This window comes from Mirounga leonina, unplaced genomic scaffold (genome assembly GCF_011800145.1).
Source record: "Mirounga leonina isolate KUSES-001 unplaced genomic scaffold, KU_Mleo_1.0 Mir_128, whole genome shotgun sequence".
NCBI lineage: Eukaryota > Metazoa > Chordata > Mammalia > Carnivora > Phocidae > Mirounga > Mirounga leonina.
Genome location: NW_023270320.1, coordinates 21868174 through 21876369, shown reverse-complemented (window position 1 = coordinate 21876369; position 8196 = coordinate 21868174).

Below are 8196 nucleotides of genomic sequence, written 5' to 3'. Positions count from 1 at the left end.
ATATATATATATATATATATATATATATATATATATATATATATATAGCATTTTCAGAGATTATAGAGACCAGCAATGTGGAACTTAAATGGAACTACTTTGAAGAAATGCCAAGGGATTAAAGAAGAAGAAGAAAGAAGAAAGAAGAAAGAAGAAAGAAGAAGAAGAAGAAGAAGAAGAAGAAGAAGAAGAAGAAGAAGAAGAAGAAAAGAAGAAGAAGAAGGAAGAAGAAGAAGAAGAAGAAGAAGAAGAAGAAGAAGAAGAAGAAGAAGAAGAAGAAGAAGAAGAAGAAGAAGAAGGCTTTCTTTACATAGAGAGTATCTCATGGCATCTATTTGCAGCACAAGTTTATCTCCCTGAAGCAAAGCCCCGCAAAATGTTGATAGTTTTATGTTAGCCAAGGCATAGAAGAATACTTAAGTGCCCACAAAAATGGTCAAGCTAGGCAAGAATAACTTGGAGATATGATTCATATTCCATAAAATTTAACATTTTAAACTGTATAACTCAGTGCTTTTTCATATATTCATGCAACCATCAAAATTATCTACTTCCATAACATTTCAGTACCCCAAAAAGAAAACCCCTACCTATTAACGGATACTCCCCTAGCCCTGGAAACAACTAATCCTGTTTCCTTTGGTCTCTGGATTTGCCTCTTCCCAATATTTCACATAAGTAGAATCATACAATGTGTGGCCTTTTGCCTGGGGTTTCATTCATTTATTATACTGTTTTCAAGATACATTCATGTTGTAGTATGAATCTATACCTCATTCCTTTTATGACTGAATATTCTATAGTATGGATATACCACATTTTGTTTATCCATTCACCTGTTGATAAACATTTGAGTTTCCATTTTTTGGCTATTATGAATAAGGACGCTATATAAACATGGATGCACATATTTTTATGTAAACATATGTTTTCAATTCTCTTGGATATATACCTATGTGTGGAATTTGTGGGTCATATAATAACTATGTTTCAACATGTGTAAAACTGCCAGATTATTTTCCAAACTAGACATTTGTATATATAAAATTCTAAAGACACCCAAAACACTATTAGAGATGATAAACATATTTGAGATTATAGGATAGAAATTGATACACAAAAATCAATTGTAATTCCTTTTTTTTTTTTTTAAGATTTTATTTATTTGACAGAGAGAGACACAGTGAGAGAGGGAACACAAGCAGGGGGAGTGGGAGAGGGGGAAGCAGGCTTCCCGCAGAGCAGGGAGCCCGATGTGGGGCTCGATCCCAGGACCCTGGGATCATGACCTGAGCCGAAGGCAGACGCTTAACGACTGAGCCACCCAGGCGCCCAAAAATCAATTGTATTTCTGTATACATTTTACATTCCCACTAGCAATGTAAGAGGGTTCCAATTTCTCTACATCTTCTCCAACATGTGATACTGCCTCTTTAATTATAGCCATCATAGTGGAAGTGAAGTTGTACCTCAATATGGTTTTGATTTGTTTTTCCTCAATGAACAGGATGCTGAACATCTTTTCATGGGCTTATTGGCCATTTGTATATCTTCTTTAGAGAAATGTCTATTTAAATCCTTTACCCATTTTTAAATTGGGTTATTATTTTAAGGTGTTATTTATTTATTTGAGATATAAAGAGAGAGCGAGAGAACACGAGCAGGGAGGAGGGGCAGAGGGAGAGGGAGAAACAGGTTCTCAACTAAGCCAGGAGCCTGACTCAGGGCTCCATCCCAGGACCCTGGGATTGTGACCTAAGCTGAAGGCAAACACATAACCAACTGAGCCACCCAGGCACCCCAATTTTGTTTTTGATTTACAACAGCTCTTCATGTATTCTGGACACTAACCCTTATCAATTATATGATTTGCAAATATCTTCTCCCATTATGTCAGTTGTCTTTCCACTTCCTCGATAGTATCCATTAAAACACAAAAGACTCAATTTTTAGGAAGCCCAATTTATCTACTTTTTCTTCAGCTGCTTGTGCTTTATTATTATCCAAGATATCAATGACTAACCAAAGATAACGGAGATGTTCACCTATGTTTTATTCTAAGAATTTTATGGCTTTGACACTTACATTTAAGTCTCTGATCCATTCTAAGTTGATTTTTTATATGATGTTATGACAATTGATTTTTGTCTATCAATTTCTATCCTATAACCTTGAATCTATTTATCATCTATAACAGTGTTTTGGGTTGTCCTTGTAATTTTCTATACACAATATCATGTCATTTGAAAATAGATGTAGATTTACATTTTCCATTCCAATTTGGACATTTTTGTTGTTGTTATTGTTACTGTTGTTGAATTTTCCTGCATAAAATGTATGGTAAAACGTTGAATAGAAAAAGTTGGGAGTGTTTATCTTTCTTTTTCTCTAATCTCAGGAGAAAGCATTCATAGTTGCATCACGAAGTATGATATTAGTTGGGGTTTTTCACAGGTTTGTTATGGACTGAATGTGCTTCCCCAAAGTTCATATATTGAAACCTTAACCCCCAATGTGATGACATTAAATGATACAAAAATTGAAGAAATACGCAGTTCAACTTTCATATACGCTTTCATACTCCACTTTCAATAACAAATGGAACAACTAGAGAGGAAATCGATGTTGAATAACATTATAAGTCAAGAGATATAATAGAGTATTTGAATCCTAATTATAGGGAAAACATTGCTTCTTATTTTTATTCCTTGCTAAATCTGGAGAACTGTGTTCAATTTTCGGCTCCACATTTGAAGTGGTGCACTGGACCAAGGGCCAAAGAGAACAACCAGGAATTAGAGATATTGTACGAAGTGGGACAAAGTTGAGAAGATGACTAATTTTTTTTTTTTAAGATTTTATTTATTTATTTGACAGAGAGAGACACAGTGAGAGAGGGAATACAAGCAGGGGGAGTGGGAGAGGGAGAAGCAGGCTTCCCACCGAGCAGGGAGCCTGATGCAGGACTCGATCCCAGGACCCTGGGATCATGACCTGAGCCGAAGGCAGACGCTTAACGACTGAGCCACCCAGGCGCCCAAGAAGATGACTAATTTTAAGCATGTGGATGAGAAGGCTTAACTAGGAACCTGGTAGTTTTTTTCAAACATTTGAAAGATTAATGTACAGAAAAGGGATTATGCTTACACTATACTTTCACATAAAGTAGAATTGGGACCAATAACAAGATGTTTCATCATTAACAAATACCAACTCAGTTTCTAGAATGGATACCTAAAATGAGACATTCAAAGATAGACCAGGATGCTACAGGAGATAGCAAATGTTCAACCTATTATTAGCAGCAAAGGCGTGGCAGAGAGGTCCAAACAGAGACTTAAGACACAGATAGGATTTTGATCTAGAAGTTCTTTTTAACCTTGAAATTTTGATTCCCTTATTCTAGATTCATCTCTGATGTAAGTATTTGACCTTCCAGGTACTTTGGGTTCCTCCTCTCTGACTGTTAAGAATAGAAATAGTGATCCTCAAATGCTATAACTAATTATAAGGGTCCAATCAAGAGCTATAATTATTTATTAAAAGTTTCAGACAGAGGGAACAATTACTTTTTATTCACTTATATGTATCTCAAAGCATCTACATTTTTTAAAGGTTTTCACAAAACACTGATCTAAGGTTTGAAAAATACTTAATGGTAACAATTTTAAAACTAAGAGTTGTATGGTAAAGTTCTCTATTGCTTTCCCCTGCCTCAGAGTTCTTGCATTTTATTAGATAAAAGGCAAAAAAAAAAAAAAAAAAGAGGGAGGAAAAGTTTGGCTGGTGACTGGTGACTCTGACACATTTTATAGACTAGAATATACAATCAAATCCATGGTTATATCCTTATCCCTTTCTGAGGAAATGCTTTTCACAACCACAGTTTTGGCAGACATCTTCCTGTTGTGGGGATCAGGAGTAAAACAAATGTTTATTGTTACATTCTGTCTGGCCAGGACAACTATCATAGCATGAAATACCCCCTTTCAGTAAACATTTTATTCATGGAATGAAAAAGCATGTTGCACTATTTCCAGAAACGATGCTTTAACAAGTAAAACATTAGTTGGAGAGAACAGTGTGGTCACAGATGTAAGACCATAAGAAAAACAAAACTGCATACACACTAAAGCATCCCACTGACACACGCCTAAAGATTCTCTTGTGGTTTAAGGGGATGGTGATTATACTGGTGGTGATTTTGTTTACAATACAAACTTCAAGAGAGCTAAAGTTTTTCAGTTGGACTCCCTGGGTATATTTGTTAAATTTTATTTTAGAAACCATCTCTTCATCTATCTGTCTATGTCTACATCTATCTATTTACTTCCAGTAAGTAGATTAAATTTTATTTTAGAAACCATCTCTTCATCTATCTATGTCTACATCTATCTATTTACTTCCAGTAAGTAGAAGGTAAAAGAAGAATGCCTGGCTAATGTAAAATTCTTATATCCATTCCTTTAGGATGTAGAGAGAAGATACTGATAGAAAAACAAAACAAGCGAGAGGGGTGGAGCAAGATGGCAGAGGAGGAGGAGACCTGGATTTCGTCTCCTCTCAGGAATTCAGCTGGATAGGGATCAAACCATTCTGAACACCTACAAACCCAACAGGAGATTGAAGAAAAGAAGAGCAACAACTCTCTCAACAGAAAAGCGACCATTTTCTGGAAGGTAGGACGTGCGGAGAAGTGAATCCGAGGTGATATTCGGGAGGATAGACGGCGGGGGAGGGGCCTCCGTCAGCCACTTCTGGCAAGTGATAGAACCACGGAGCACAAAATCGGAACTTTTAGAAGTCGGTCCGCTGAGGGACGTCACTCTGGTGGCTAAGCGGGGGGTGGAACCCTCCGGGACAGTGTGGTCTCAGGACCCTCAGGGTCACAGAAAGACCAGGGGTGCCCGAGTGTGGCAGAGCTCTCAGGTATTGGAGCAGGCAAGGTGGCTGCAGAGACAGAGCCAAGGAGTGGGCTCTCAGCTCGGAGTTGCCATTGACCGTGATCCGCGGCACAGTCGGGCCCCTGCTCCTCCAGCAGGGACCCAACAAGCGGCAGATCCGGGGAGACTCCCCTTCCTCCCCGGGAGGAGCCGCGCGGGAGCGCACCACAGGGATCTGCTGGGTTTGGAGACTCCACCCGGGGTCGGGGGCCAGAGATAGAAATGCGCGGCCACAGGCCGGGTGAGCACGGAGTGCGGCCGGAGACCGGGGAGACGGGAGTGACTGACAGCTTTTCTCTGGGGGCTCACTGAGAAGCGGGGCCCCGAGTTCTCGGCTCCTCCGGGGCGGAGATTGGGAGGCCGCCATTTCCACTCTCCGCCTCCAAAGCTGTACAGGAAGCTCGCAGGGAACAAAAGCCCCGGAGAGCAAACCCGAGCAGATGACTTAGCCGGGAGGGGGCAAGGGCGGGGCAAGTCCGCCTCCGGCAGAGACATTTGGAAACCACGGCAACAGGCCCCTCCCCAGAAGATCAGCGAGAACAGCCAGCCAAGACCAAGTTTACCGATCAATGAGAACGGCAGAGCTCCAGCGCTAGGGGACTACTGCACATAGAATTCACGGCTTTTTTACCATGATTCTTGAGTCTTTCAAAGTTAATTTTTTTTAACTGCCTTTTATTCTTTTTTTTTTTTTGAATTTTACTTTTTCCCTTTTTCAACCAACATTTTATCAAAACCTTTTTAAAAAAAAAAACATTTTTATTTTTCATTTTTAGAGTCATATTCTATCCCTTCATAGTAGTTACACGTATTTTTGGCTTATATATATAAGTTGTTCTCTCTTTAAAATTTTGAGATAGTTTCCTCTAACACATTAAAATATACCTTAAATCTCTAGTATATGGTGTTTTCTATTCCCCTGCCTCATCACATTCTCTCCCTTTTTTTTTCTTTTTTTAAATCCTCTCTTCTTTTTTCAAAGAACTTCTTATCAATTCCTTTTATAAAATTTTTTATAATTTCCATCTTTACAATCATATTCCATCCCTTCATCATATCAACCCTTATTTTTGCACATATATAAGTTTTTCTTTCTTTAAAATTTTGGGAGGCACCTTCTTCTAAAATACCAAAATACACCCCAAATCTAGTGTGTGGCACTGATCTATATACCAGCCTGATCATATTTGATCACATTCTGTTTTTTGTTGTTGTTGTAGTTGTTTTGTTTTGTTTGTTTTTGTTTGTTTTTATCTTTATCTTTTTCTTTTTCTTTTTTTTCTTTTTCTTTTTCCTCTCTTTCCATTTCTTTTTCCACTGCTTCAGGTCTTTTCTGATTTGTTTAGAGTATATTTTCTGGGGATGTGGTTACTCTGCTAGCATTTTGTTCTCTCATTAATCTCCTCTGCACAAAATGACAAGACGGAAAAAATCACCTCAACAAAAAGAACAAGAGGTAGTACCGACTGCCAGGGACCTATTCAATATGGAAATTAGTACAATGTCAGATCTAGAGTTCAGAATCATCACTTTAAACATACTAGCTGGGTTGAAAAAAATATGGAAGTTATTAGAGAAACCCTTTCTGGAGAAGTAAAAGAGCTAAAATCCAACCAAGTAGAAATCAAAAAGGCTATTAATGAGGTGCAATCAAAAATGGGGGTGCTAACTGCTAGGATAAATGAGGCAGAAGAGAGAATCAGTAATATAGAAGACCAAATGATGGAAAATAAAGAAGCTGAGAAAAAGAGAGATAAACAACTACTGGATCACGAGGGCAGAATTCAAGAGATAAGCGATACCATAAGATGAAACAACATTAGAATAATTGGGATCCCAGAAGAAGAAGAAAGAGAGAGAGGGGCAGAAGGTATAATGGAACAAATTATAGCAGAGAACTTCCCTATTTTGGGGAAGGAAACAGGCATCAAAATCCAGGAAGCACAGAGAACCCCTCTCAAAATCAATAAAAATAGGTCAACACCCTGACATCTAATAATAAAACTTACAAGTCTCATAGACAAAGAGAAAATCCTGAAAGCAGCTCAGGACAAGAGATACGTAACCTACAATGGTAGAAACATTAGATTGGCAATAGACCTATCCACAGAGACCTGGCAGGCCAGAAAGGACTGGCAGGATATATTCAGAGCGCTAAATGAGAAAAATATGCAGCCAAGAATAGTCTATCCAGCTAGGCTGTCATTGAAAATTGAAGGAGAGATAAAAAGCTTCCAGCACAAACAAAAACTAAAGGAATTTGCAAACACAAAACCAGCCCTACAAGAAATCCTGAAAGGGGTCCTCTAAGCAAAGAGAGACCCTAAAAGCAACATAGACCAGAAAGGAACACAGACAATATACGGTAACAGGCAATACAATGGCACTAAATTCCTATCTTTCAATAGTTACCCTGAATGTAAATGGGCTAAATGTCCCAATCAAAAGACACAGGCTATCAGACTGGATTAAAAAACAAGATCCATCGATATGCTGTCTGCAAGAGTCTCATTTTAGAACCAAAGACACCCCCAGATTGAAAGTGAGGGGGTGGAAAACCATTTACCATGCTAATGGACACCAAAAGAAAGCTGGGGTGGCAATCCTTATATCAGACAAATTAGATTTTAAACCAAAGACTGTAATAAGAGAGGAGGAATGACATTATATCCTACTAAAGGATCTATCCAACAAGAAGATCTAACAATTGTAAATATCTATGCCCCTAACATGGGAGCGGCCAATTATATAAGGCAATTAATAACAAAAGCAAAGAAACACATCGACAACAATACAATAATAGTGGGGGACTTTAACGCCCCCATCACTGAAATGGACAGATCGTCTAAGCAAAAGATCAACAAGGATATAAAGACTTTAAATGACACACTGGACCAAATGGACTTCACAGACATATTCAGAACTTTCCATCCCAAAGCAACGGAATACACATTCTTCTCTAGTGCCCATGGAACATTCTCCAGAATCGATCACATCCTAGGTCATAAATCAGGTCTCAACCAGTACCAAAAGATTGGGATCATTCCCTGCCTATTTTCAGACCACAATGCTTTGAAACTAGAACTCAATCACAAGGGGAAAGTCAGAAAGAACTCAAATACATGGAGGCTAAAGAGCATCCTACTGAAGAATGAATGGGTCAACCAGGAAATTAAAGAAGAATTAAAAAAATACATGGAAACCAGTGAAAATGAAAACACAACTGTTCAAAATCTTTGGGATGCAGCAAAGG